This window comes from Siphateles boraxobius, unplaced genomic scaffold (genome assembly GCF_051911475.1).
Source record: "Siphateles boraxobius isolate OS27281-9 unplaced genomic scaffold, OSU_SipBor_1 118, whole genome shotgun sequence".
NCBI classification, from domain to species: Eukaryota; Metazoa; Chordata; class Actinopteri; order Cypriniformes; family Leuciscidae; genus Siphateles; species Siphateles boraxobius.
Window position 1 is genome coordinate 2,920,024 of NW_027508720.1, and position 12,047 is coordinate 2,932,070.

At 37.9% G+C, this 12,047-nt stretch overlaps 4 non-coding genes across 4 annotated transcripts; all 4 read left to right on the forward strand.

Annotated features, from left to right (window-relative positions):
- The first annotated feature begins 38 nt into the window (after positions 1–38).
- Positions 39–157, forward strand: LOC143711332 (5S ribosomal RNA). Its single transcript, XR_013194809.1, has one exon. It is a non-coding gene; the product is annotated as a 5S ribosomal RNA (ribosomal RNA).
- A 4,908-nt stretch (positions 158–5,065) lies between these two features.
- LOC143711403 (5S ribosomal RNA) lies at positions 5,066–5,184 on the forward strand. Its single transcript, XR_013194841.1, has one exon. It is a non-coding gene; the product is annotated as a 5S ribosomal RNA (ribosomal RNA).
- Positions 5,185–8,029: 2,845 nt separating this feature from the next.
- LOC143711338 (5S ribosomal RNA) lies at positions 8,030–8,148 on the forward strand. The gene has a single exon (XR_013194811.1). It is a non-coding gene; the product is annotated as a 5S ribosomal RNA (ribosomal RNA).
- Positions 8,149–10,086: 1,938 nt separating this feature from the next.
- On the forward strand, positions 10,087–10,205 carry LOC143711410 (5S ribosomal RNA). Its single transcript, XR_013194842.1, has one exon. It is a non-coding gene; the product is annotated as a 5S ribosomal RNA (ribosomal RNA).
- Positions 10,206–12,047: the final 1,842 nt, after the last annotated feature.

Here is a 12,047-nt window from a genome sequence, read left to right on the forward strand (position 1 = left end):
CAAACCTTTTAAATAGCCCAATTTTGGCAGCAGTTTTCGCTTACGGCCATACCACCTTGGTCACGCCCGATCTCGTCTGATCTCGGAAGCTAAGCACGGTCGGGCCTGGTTAGTACTTGGATGGGAGACCGCCTGGGAATACCAGGTGCTGTAAGCTTTTTTGATTTAAAAAAAAAAAAAAAAGAGTCCCTGAGCTTCTTCAGAAAGCATTTAAAAGTCTCTGAGATTTTTCAGAAAGCCTGAAAGAGTTTGAGTTTTCAAAAGTTCTTCTTAGTTTAAAAAAAAAAAAGATTCCCTGAGCTTCAACAGAAGCGCGGAAAGAAAGAGAAGAAAACAACAGAGAAATGCACAGGGATTTGAGAGAGAAATACAGCAAGGAGCTAACTGTGGAGGTGGAGGTTGAAGGAACGGAGAAAATCTCTATGATGGATCTATTGAAGGGAGTAAAGAAGGAGTGTGGAGAGGTGATCGGTTGCAGAGTGAGAAGTGCAGAGTGAGAGGTGAAAAGATATATGAACTCACAATGAAGAACAATGAAGCGAAAGAGAAACTAATGGATGGAGTGAGGATACAAGGAGTAATGGTGCATGCCAGGGATATCATCAATAATGATATGGTGGTTTCCTTCATCAACTTGCCGGTGTATTTGGAGGATGAAAAGATACTCTCCAAACTGGAAGAGCGGGGAGTAAAACCACTTTCATCAATTAAACGTCGGGTATGGCCTGGAACGGATACTGTGGATGGAACAAGGTTCCTAAAAGTTCGCTTTACAGAGCAGGTATGTTCGCTTCCATACTCTACAAAATTTGAGACTCTGAGGGGCACAGAATATTTTCGAGTCATTCATGATAGGCAAGTGCGCGTTTGCAGACTTTGTATCAAGCCAGGGCACATATTCAGAGAGTGCCCTGAATTTAAGTGCTTTAAATGTGGCAAGAGTGGACACTATGCCAGAGATTGTGAAGAACAGATGAGAATAGAGAGAGAGCGGATGGATGGACAAGAAGAAAGTGAAAGAAGAAACAATATTCTGACAGAGGAACAAGGTAAGACGACAACTGATGATGTGGAAATGCAAGGGACTGACAGAGCTGTGGGATGTGAAGAAAGAAACAAAATGGAATGGCGAGATAGAGCTGGAAGTTCCAGTGAAGAGGATGATCGAGAGGAAGGGATCGAACAATCGGGAGAGAGCGAAGGCGAGGAGGAGGAGGTGGAAGAGAGGAAAAGAGAAAACATTGAAGGGGAAAGAAGCGAAGAAGAGGAAAAGAAAGAGACAGTACCACAATTCAGAGAAAGGCCAGAAAAAAGAGAGATGAAGAAAAAGAAGGACTGCAAGCAAAGATCAAAAGACTGAGTGCAAAGAGAAAGTCTGAGATGGATGGAGAACAGACTGAACAGACAAAAGAACCACGATCGGGTATGTGATATTTTTTTAAATGTTTTATCATTATATAGGTTTTCTGGTTTGCTCTCAGTAGAATAGATCATAGATCTCATAGTAGAATCTCATAGTAGAATAGATTTAGTGTTAGCAAAGGAAGAAATAATTAGGTATATAGACGGGATAAGGCATCAAGAAAATAGTTTAAGTGATCACGATGGTGTCAGGTTCAAAATCAAGATAGGGAATGAGGAGGTAGGAGGAGGGATGTGGATCTTGAATGCGGGATATATAGAGGGAGAATATGAAATGCAGATGAAGGATTTATTAAATAGGGAAAACGAGAAGATAGATGAGTATAAAAGGAATGGCGAAGCAGATGATAGAATAGGAGAGAGATGGGAGCTAATGAAGGACCAAATCAAATCAATAAGCATAAAATATAGCATGAAAAGGAGGAAAAAGATAAAGGAAGAAAGGGTGTTGAAAGAAAAATTAAGAGAAGAGTTAGATAAAGCAGAAGATGAAGAAGGATATAGTATGGAAAAATATATAGAGATTAAAACGGCACTAGAGAAATATGAGAGAGAGAAATGTAGAGGAGCGATTTTAAGGAGCAAAGCAAAATATGCATTAGAAGGTGAAAAATGTACAGGGTATTTTTTGGGTCTTGAGAAAAGGAGACAAAGTAAAACATACATTAACGAAATAAATACAAAAGAGGGTAAGGCAACAAAAGATTATGTAGAGATTTTGGAGAGAGTGCAGGGATTTTATGAAGAGTTATATAAAAGAGGTGGAGTAGATGAGAAAAGTGTAGATGACGTGCTAGAAAGCGTAGAGAATGTTCTAAGTAAGGAAGATGGAGACTGGTGTGATAGGGAAATAGAAGAGGCAGAAGTGTTAGAGGCAATAGGGGGGTTAAGGAGCGGAAAAAGTCCGGGAAGTGATGGGATAGGTATAGAGTGGTATAAAGTATATAAGGAAGAGGTAGCACCAATATTAGTAGAAGTATTCAGAGGGATAGAAAGAACAGGGATTGGATTGGAACAAAGCATTTGATAGGGTAGAACATGAATACCTATTCAGAGTATTAGAAAAGTTTCGATTTGGGGTAAAAATGGTGGGATGGGTGAGGAAACTATATGAGAGGGCAAAGAGCTGTGTAAAGATAAATGGAGTGTTAACAGATAAGTTTGAGGTGGGGAGGTCCGTGAGACAGGGATGTCCCCTGTCTGCATTACTGTATGCCATCTCAGTAGAGCCTCTAGCCACATTAATTAAGAGAGATGAAAGGATAGTTGGGATTTATTTGCCGTATGGAGGAAATGTATTATAAATCAATATGCGGATGACACCACAATCACAGTGAGGGAAGGAAATAGTGTAAAAAGAGTTCTAGAGATAGTAGAGAAGTATGGGAAGGCATCAGGGGCAAAAATAAATAGGGAGAAATCAGAGTTAATGTACATAGGAGAGGTTGGGAGAGTAGAGGTAGGGGTAAAAGTAGAAGAAAAATATATGAAAGTATTGGGAGTATATTTAGGGGTAGAAAGCAAAGAGGCAAGAGATGTAACTTGGACCGGGGTGATTAACAAAATAAGAACAGTATGCGCAGCATGGAAAGGGAGGAAATTAAAATTAAATGGGAAAGTAATTGTAGTAAATGGTCTGTTGTTATCAGTATGTGTATATGTAATGAGTGTAATTGAAATGCCAGGGTGGGTGATGAATGAGTTGAATAAAATTGTGTGTGATTTTATATGGGAGGGAAAAGGGGTGAAAATAGCACAGAAAACATTGGTGGGAAAGAGATGGGAAGGAGGATTAAACTTGATGGACCTAGAAATAAAAAGAAATAAAATGAGAATAAAAACGGTGATAAAATATATGACAGGTAGATGGGATTACGGGTGGAAGGAACTCTTAAGAAAATATATTGATGATGTAGGAGGAATAGGAGAAAATGGTTGGTACATGGGCTTTAAGCAATCTATGACAGGAGGAATACCAGAAATATATCGGGAGGTATTAGAGGCATGGAGGCAGTTTCTACCTAAGATAGAGTATGAGTGTGAAGATATACATATGATTAAAAATCTACCCCTGTTTCTAAATGAAGAGTTTAAACATAAAAATAAAACGTTATATGAACCTAGATTTATAGAAGGAGGCATAAAACAGGTAAAAGACATTATATATGAAGTCATTCCAGGATTCCTCAGAAGCAACTGCATTTATGACTCTGTGTGTGATTTGGAGGGAATGGAGAACAGAGAGAAAGTGAACAAAATATATGAAAAGATTAAATCAAGTATACCCACACAATGGACAAATATGATTGAAAATGAATGTATATCCAAAAGAGAACAATGTATGCCAGAGATGTATATAGATGATGAAAAGAAATATCAAATCAAAACCTTGAGTGTTAAAAATGTATATAGGAGGCTAATTGTTGATGTTAGAAAAGAGCCAGCAGCAGAGAAAGTGTGGAAGAGGGTATTTGATAATTTGGAAGTGGAAAAAATATGGTCGAATCTAAATGTAAAATATAACAGTATAGAGTGTGAAAATAATGATTTTTTGATAAGACATAACAGAATCTACACATGTGGTGTTAAATAAAATTAACAATGAGGTAAATGTGATGTGTGACGTGTGTAATAATGACCATGAGAGTTTTTTACATTATTTTTTGAGATGTGAGACGTTGGTTGATTTTTTTGACTATCTGAGAAAATTGTTATTAGAAAACTGGGGTGTGGAAGTCGAATCAGAAGAGGAATGGGATAAAATGTTTTTGTTTGGGATCTTAGAGAAAAAGAAAATGGACAATTGCCTAATCTATTTTGTTTTAAGTCATGCCAGACTGGCAGTAGTTCTGAGAATAAACTACGCACATTTTGAGGGGAGGAAGGTTAAAATTAAAGATTTATTTAAATCAATAGCAAAAAGAGATGTTGAGTTGATTTGTAAATATGGTGAGAAAGAGGTGAAAGAGTTTTCTGTAAATACAAGCAAGCTAATATATCAAGAGCCAGGGGAAGACATATGTTTCAACTGGTAAAAATGAAAAGTATTTGGTTGAGATTTGTTGTTGCAAACTGTGTAAATAGCAACATAATAGTGTGAATTTGTATTTTTTCCTTTCCATTTTTGTTTTTTTTGTTTTTTTGTTCATGGGATATATAAAAGAAATGAAATGTGTGTATATAAATCTGATGAAATAATGTAATTGAAAATGTGAATTGTAAGGCAAAAAAAAAAAGATAAAAAAAAAAAAAAAAAAAAAAAAAGGTCACGCCCGATCTCGTCTGATCTCGGAAGCTAAGCAGGGTCGGGCCTGGTTAGTACTTGGATGGGAGACCGCCTGGGAATACCAGGTGCTGTATGCTTTTTTGATTAAAAAAAAAAAAAAAAAAAAGAGTCCCTGAGCTTCTTCAGAAAGCCTTTAAAAGTCTCTGAGATTTTTCAGAAAGCATGAAAAAGTTTGAGTTTTTTCAAAAGTTCTTCTTAGTTTAAAAAACAAGAGTCCCTGAGTTTCTTCAGAAAGCCTGAACAAGTCTCTGAGATTCTTCAGAAAGCCTGAAAGAGTTTGAGTTTTTTCAAATTCTTCTTAGTTTTCTTCATTAATGGTCTAGCCTTTTAAATAGCCCAATTTTGGCTGCAGTTTTCGCTTACGGCCATACCACCTTGGTCACGCCCGATCTCGTCTGATCTCGGAAGCTAAGCAGGGTCGGGCCTGGTTAGTACTTGGATGGGAGACCGCCTGGGAATACCAGGTGCTGTAAGCTTTTTTGATTAAAAAAAAGTCCCTGAGCTTCTTCAGAAAGCCTTTAAAAGTCTCTGACCTTCTTCAGAAAGCATGTAAGAGTTTGAGTTTTTTCAAAAGTTCTTCTTAGTTTAAAAAAAAAAAAAAAAAAAAAAAAGTCACTGAGTTTCTTCAAAAAGCCTGAAAAGGTCTCAGATTCTTCAGAAAGCCTGAAAGAGTTTGAGTTCTCAAAAGTTCTTCTTAGTTTAAAAAAAAAAAAAAAGAGTCCCTGAGCTTCTTCAGAAAGCTTTTAAAAGTCTCTGAGATTCTTCAGAAAGCATGAAAGAGTTTGAGTTTATTCAAAAATTCTTCTTAGTTTTCTTCATTAATGGTCTAACCTTTTAAATAGCCCATTTTTGGCAGCAGTTTTCGCTTACGGCCATACCACCTTGGTCACACCCTATAGTGGTACAGTCCAAGAGCTAAAGTAGTAATTCTGTGTTTAAAACTTGAAAACTACGTATATTTTTGGTTATATTTAAGACTAATATTGAGCATCAAAGGTAGAAGATAATTTAAGTTGACAGTGTTCCCCCGACAGCTTTTGCTGTTAGGGGGACCAGCGTTTCCAAGTTGTTCTCTGCAATGGCGGCAGAAAGCATGGCAGCAAACAAAGAAATCAAAATGAAAGATGGACAAATGGCAAAAGGAAAGGATATTGGAAATGGCGACGAGAAAGGATATGCTTCTAACAAACGGACGGGAGATGATCAACAAGAGAGAAGAAATAACAGAAGAGAGGTATGTGAAGAGCAGCGCACAGAGAAATATTTCAAAGAGCTGACTGTGGAAGTTGAGGTAGCAGGAGCTGCAAACATTTCCATGATGGATTTATTGAGAGAGGTGAAGGTGTGTGGAGAAGTTGTTGGATGCAGAGTGAGAGGAGAAAGAGCTTATGAACTGACAATGAAAGATGAAGGGGCAAAGAAGAAACTAATGGACGGTGTAAGGGTGAAGGGGGCAATAGTACATGCCAGAAGCATTATAAATAGTGAAATGGTTGTGTCATTTATTAACCTGCCAGTTTATCTTGAGGATGGGAAAATATTGGAAAAGCTGGAAGAGTGGGGGGTACAACCCCTGTCTGCTATCAAGCGCCGGGTGTGGCCGGGAACAAATATGGTGGATGGCACAAGATTCTTAAAAGTGAGATTTACAGATGAAGTGCGCTCACTGCCTTATTCGACCAGATTCGACACAATGAGAGGAGCGGAATACTTCCGTGTAATACATGATAGACAAGTACGTGTCTGTAGATTGTGCATAAAACCGGGACATTTGTTCAAGGAATGCCCAGAGTTCAAATGTTTTGCATGTGGAAAGGTGGGGCACTATGCGAGGGAGTGCGGGGAGCGGGGAGCAAGCGAGACGGGAGAGGAAGGGGAACAACAGGACGATGACGAGAGGAGGGAAGAGGATCAACCAGAGAACCAAAACATGGAGTGCGGGGATGGTGTCGAAGGTGCATAAGGTGGAGGAGAGAGCGCTGATGGACAAGATAAAATGAAATGGGGATGGAGAGTTGAGACAACAAGCGAGGAGACTGATGATGAAGAAAGGATGGAAGAGGGAGAGAACGATGAGTACGGGGAGGAAGAAGAGGATGGCAAGCAAGCAACGCCTGGGAGGGAGAAGAAAGTAGAGCAAGAAGCAGTACCCCATGAGAATAAAAGTGGACAAGACCAAGAGACAGGTTTGCGAAATAGGCAGATGAATGCCCAAAGACAGAATGGCAAAAGAAAGGCGGAAAGAGACAAAGACGGGAATGAACAGATAAAGGAGCCGCGCTCTGGTACGTGAACTTTATGTGCTGATGGTATCAGATGTTTTGTTTAAGTCTTTTTATTTTTTATTTCTGTTGTTGTTGTATGATTACTGTTACTTCGGTAAATACAAATGGACTGAGGAATATGACTAAGTTGAAGGAGGTAAAATTCACTTATCGGAGTGATATTATTTGTATTCAAGAAACTAATTGGGATGAAGATAAAGTAAAAGTAGTAAGGGAAGTATGGAAGGGATTAGGCACAATAGGATTTATACCAACATGGTATAAAATCAAATAAATAGAAATATCAATGCGATGTGTGATGTATGTAACGCTGATAATGAGAGTTTTCTGCATTATTTTCTAGAATGTGATGAACTAAAGGATTTTTTTGTTTTTTTAAAAAGTCTTTTAAAAAAGAACGGTTTTGATGAGGTGGATTTGGAAAAAGATTGGAAAAAAATATTTTTATTTGGAGTGTTTTTGAAAAAGAAGACAAAAGACTTTTGGTTTATCAACTACGTGTTAAGCCATGCCAGGCTAGCTGTGGTGTATAGACGGAATTATGCTCACTTTGAAGGAAGAAAAGTAAAAATTAAAGACTTGTTCAAAGCAATAGTGAAGAGAGATGTTGAAATGTGTTGTACATATGGAGAAACCGAGGTGAAAGACTTCTTTATAAACGGTAATAAGTTCATTAAAGAGGGAGAGAGAAAAGAGATTGTTCAATTGGTAACAAATGTTGTGTTTAAAAGAGAGAATAATAATTATAATAATGTTTTGAGTGATAAATGATGTAAAAAATTGATTAGAAAATGTGTGAATTTCAATAAAAAGATTTTTAAAAAAAAGGTCACGCCCGATCTCGTCTGATCTCGGAAGCTAAGCAGGGTCGGGCCTAGTTAGTACTTGGATGGTCCCTGAGCTTCTTCAGAAAGCCTTTAAAAGTCTCTGAGATTCTTCAAAAAGCATGAAAGAGTTTGAGTTTTCAAAAATTCTTCTTAGTTTTCTTCATTAATGGTCTAAACTTTTAAATAGCCCAATTTTGGCAGCAGTTTTCGCTTACGGCCATACCACCTTGGTCACGCCCGATCTCGTCTGATCTCGGAAGCTAAGCAGGGTCGGGCCTAGTTAGTACTTGGATGGGAGACCGCCTGGGAATACCAGGTGCTGTAAGCTTTTTTGATTAAAAAAAAAAAAAAGAGTCCCTGAGCTTCTTCAGAAAGCCTTTAAAAGTCTCTGAGATTCTTCAGAAAGCATGAAAGAGTTGAGTTTTCAAAAGTTCTTAGTTTAAAAAAAAGAGTCCACATACCACAACTTTATTTCCTTTATTTCAAAGGAAATAAAGATCTTAGGTGTTTTAATAGGGAAAGACGAAAAATATGTTGAAGAAGTAATGTGGGAAGAAATACTAGGAGAAATTGAAAGAAGGCTAAATTTTTGGAAATTGAGGACTTTAAGTTTAAAGGGGAAGGTTTTAATTGTAAATGTTTTAATGGTAGCAAAGTTGTGGTATGTTTTATATGTGACTTCTATGCCGATGTGGGTGGAAAAAAGGCTGAAGAAAAGTTTTCTGGATTTTATATGGGATGGAAAACCTCCAAGAATTGCATACAATATTATAATAGGAGAAGTTGGAAAGGGAGGGAAAAAATAGCTTAAGAGTTAAAATAATAAAAAAAAAGTATCTGGATGAGAAAAGTAAAACAACGTGGAAAAAGACGATGGAATATTTTTTAAATTAATGTGGGAATTTTAATTTGGGAGATAATATTTTATGGATGAAAACTAAGAATTGGATGGTGAACGGAATGCCAAATTTTTACAGAGAATTGATGAGTTCATGGGGGAAATTTTTAACTATTGTTTATTTTAATCCTCAAGGTAGAGAGAGCATTTTAAACCAGCCTTTATTCTTAAACAACGGCATTTTAAATCAGGGGAATGTGATTTTTTTAAAGAAATGGTGGGATGTTGGGATCACAAGAGTTAGATATTTTATATGAATTTAAAGAGGGATTTTTACTATTACAGTATATAATAGATACAATGGAAGTGGCAAAAGAGGATTTTAATGAACAAGAACTGCAAAATAAGTATGAAATAATGAAAGAATCAATACCCAAAGAGTGGATAAAAAGAATAGAAGATATGGAAGAAGAGAAACAAGGGAAAGAAGTGCATGTAACGTTGAGGGGAAAACTATATGCTTTTTTATAAATGTACTGTGAAAATGTTTCTGTTTTTTTAGAGAGGGGGTTTTCAGAAAACCAAAAGCCAATGAGTTCTGGGTACAGAAATACAAAGATCTAAAAGAAGAGGATATATGGAATAACAGGAAAGGTACAATGATAGACGCGAAATTTGAGAGTTTTGAATATTTAATCAGACACAGAGCAATTTTTACTGACATTATTTTTTTTAAAAATCCACATGGAACTAAGTGAAACATGTAAAGTGTGTAATGTGGAAGATGAAAGTTTTTTACACTTGTTTTTAAATTGTAGAGAATTGGAAGATTTTAACGAAAAGGGTAAAAGATTGATTGAAATGTTGAGAGGGGAATCCAATGAGAAGACTGTAGAATGGAACAGAGTGGTGATGTTTGGGATGGAAGAAAAGGGTAAAAACAAAAGTTTTATTAATCTGTGTGTGATGATAATGAAAAGTGCAATATGGGAAAGAAGAATTGTAGCAAAAAAGGAAAAAATCGTGTTGGATGTTTGGATCGTTTTTAAAAGGAAAACTGAATTGTATATTGAAGGATTGTATGAGTATTTTAAATGTGAAAATAAGTTGGATGTTTATGGTGTTTTTACCCCAAAAGTGTGTGATGTTTTAAAGGATCTAATGTGGAGGTTGCCTGGAAGTGAATAAGTTTTTTTAAATTATGGAAATGATATGTGATGTAGAATGGTTGTGGAAGAAAATATTTTTTCAAAAGTTCTTCTTAGCTTAAAAAAAAAAAAAAGTCTCTGAGCTTCTTCAGAAAGCCTTTAAAAGTCTCTGAGATTCTTCAGAAAGCCTGAAAGAGTTTGAGTTTTTTTTAAAATTCTTCTAAGTTTTCTTCATTAATGGTCTGACCTTTTAAATAGCCCAATTTTGGCAGCATTTTTCGCTTACGGCCATACCACCTTGGTCACGCCCGATCTCGTCTGATCTCGGAAGCTAAGCAGGGTCGGGCCTGGTTAGTACTTGGATGGGAGACCGCCTGGGAATACCAGGTGCTGTAAGCTTTTTTGATTAAAAAAAAAGTCCCTGAGCTTCTTCAGAAAGCCTTTAAAAGTCTCTGAGATTCTTCAGAAAGCCTGAAAGAGTTTGAGTTTTTACAAGAATTCTTCTTAGTTTTCTTCATTAATTTGTCTAACCTTTTAAATAGCCCAATTTTGGCAGCAGTTTTCGCTTACGGCCGTACCACCTTGGTCCAACCCGTTCTCATCTCAGGGCGTCATATAAGGCCGTTTTGTCACGTCCTTCGGCGTTTTCTGCCCACGCATATAGCACCCTTTTGCGTACACATGACACGCACATGGCTTTCAACCAACTTCAATGTAAAACCATCCGCAATGTTATTACACGCTCAGGGCTTCGCCAGTCCTCAATTCACCTCGACATTGACCGACTGCACAGACTAAAGACGTTTTCAGCAACAACGACGTGTGTTTGATTAGGATTGCCTACTACACCTATAGGAGGTCACTGTTTTCTGTCTGTAAAACAGAACTCCCCTGTCTGTAGTAAGACCGCTCCAGCACCAACCTGGCTGGCATCCACCTGTAACTTAAATGGCATATCCAGCCTCGGGGCAGCTAGAACAGGAGCAGTGGTCAATAGTAATTTAACATTTTCAAAAGCTCAGTGAAATTTGACTGGAGCGAGAATTGTCAGAGTTCTTAAGTCAGTCAGCGGAGAAACCACGGTTGAAAAGTTTGAACAGAAACCCCGGTAATAACCAACCATCCCCAAGAAACGCATGAGTTCTTTCTTGGTAGACGGAGAAGGAAACTGCTGAATGGCAAGAACTTTGGCCTGAACTGGACGCACTACCTTGGCCAACCTCTTTCCCCAAATATCTTACAGTAGCCTTGGCAAACTCACACTTCGCCAAGTTAACTGTAAGACATGCCTCAGTCAACCAAGTTAAAAGAGCTCGCAAACGAACTAAATGTTGTTCCCAGGTCTCACTGAAAACAATAACATCATCTAAATACACTGCACACCCTTCCAGCCCAAATACCACTCGATTCATCAATCTCTGGAAGGTGGCAGGTGCATTTCGCAAACCGAAACTCATAACTGAGTACGAGTATAATCCAGACGATGTAATAAAGGAGGTTACTTCTCTAGCTCTAGGAGTTAACGGCACTTGCCAATACCCCTTAAGAAGATCTAGCTTGCTCACAAAATTAGCTGTACCCACCTGATCTACACAATCCTTCATTCGAGGAAGTGGAAAAACATCGGCCTTAGTGATGGCATTTAGCTTGCGATAGTCAGTACAAAATCTATACGTTGAATCTGCTTTCCTTACTAACAAGCAAGGTGAAAACCCAACATGAGCACGATGGAACAGCTATTCCTTCTCAAGCATATATTGAACTTCAGATTCCAATGCTTCTCTCTTACTGACTGGAGCCCTATAGAAACGTTGATGAATAGGTTGTGCCTCGCCCACATCAACATCATGCTCTACCAGATGGGTACGAGTGGGTATATCTGAAAACAAGCCAGAAAACTCCCATAACATCTGGGTTAGATCTTTATTTTGAACCTCTGTCAAATGTGAAAACAAAGCATCTAAATTCCGAAGAGTCTCAGAATTCCTTAATCGAGGCAGCAAAACACAGTCTTCAGGAACAACTGTATCCTCTTTAACTACATCTCCTCCTCCCTCAACAACAGGTTGGTAAGACTCAAAAGAAGCAGTGACAACAGGAGCAACGGAATTAGTTGGTTGAACCTCAGAATTTAGAGAACGATAAGCCTTAAGCAAATTTGCATGGAAACACTGCTTAGATTTGCGCCTATCGGGAGTTGCAACTTGATAATTTTCGTCAGACAGTTTCCGAAGAACAGTA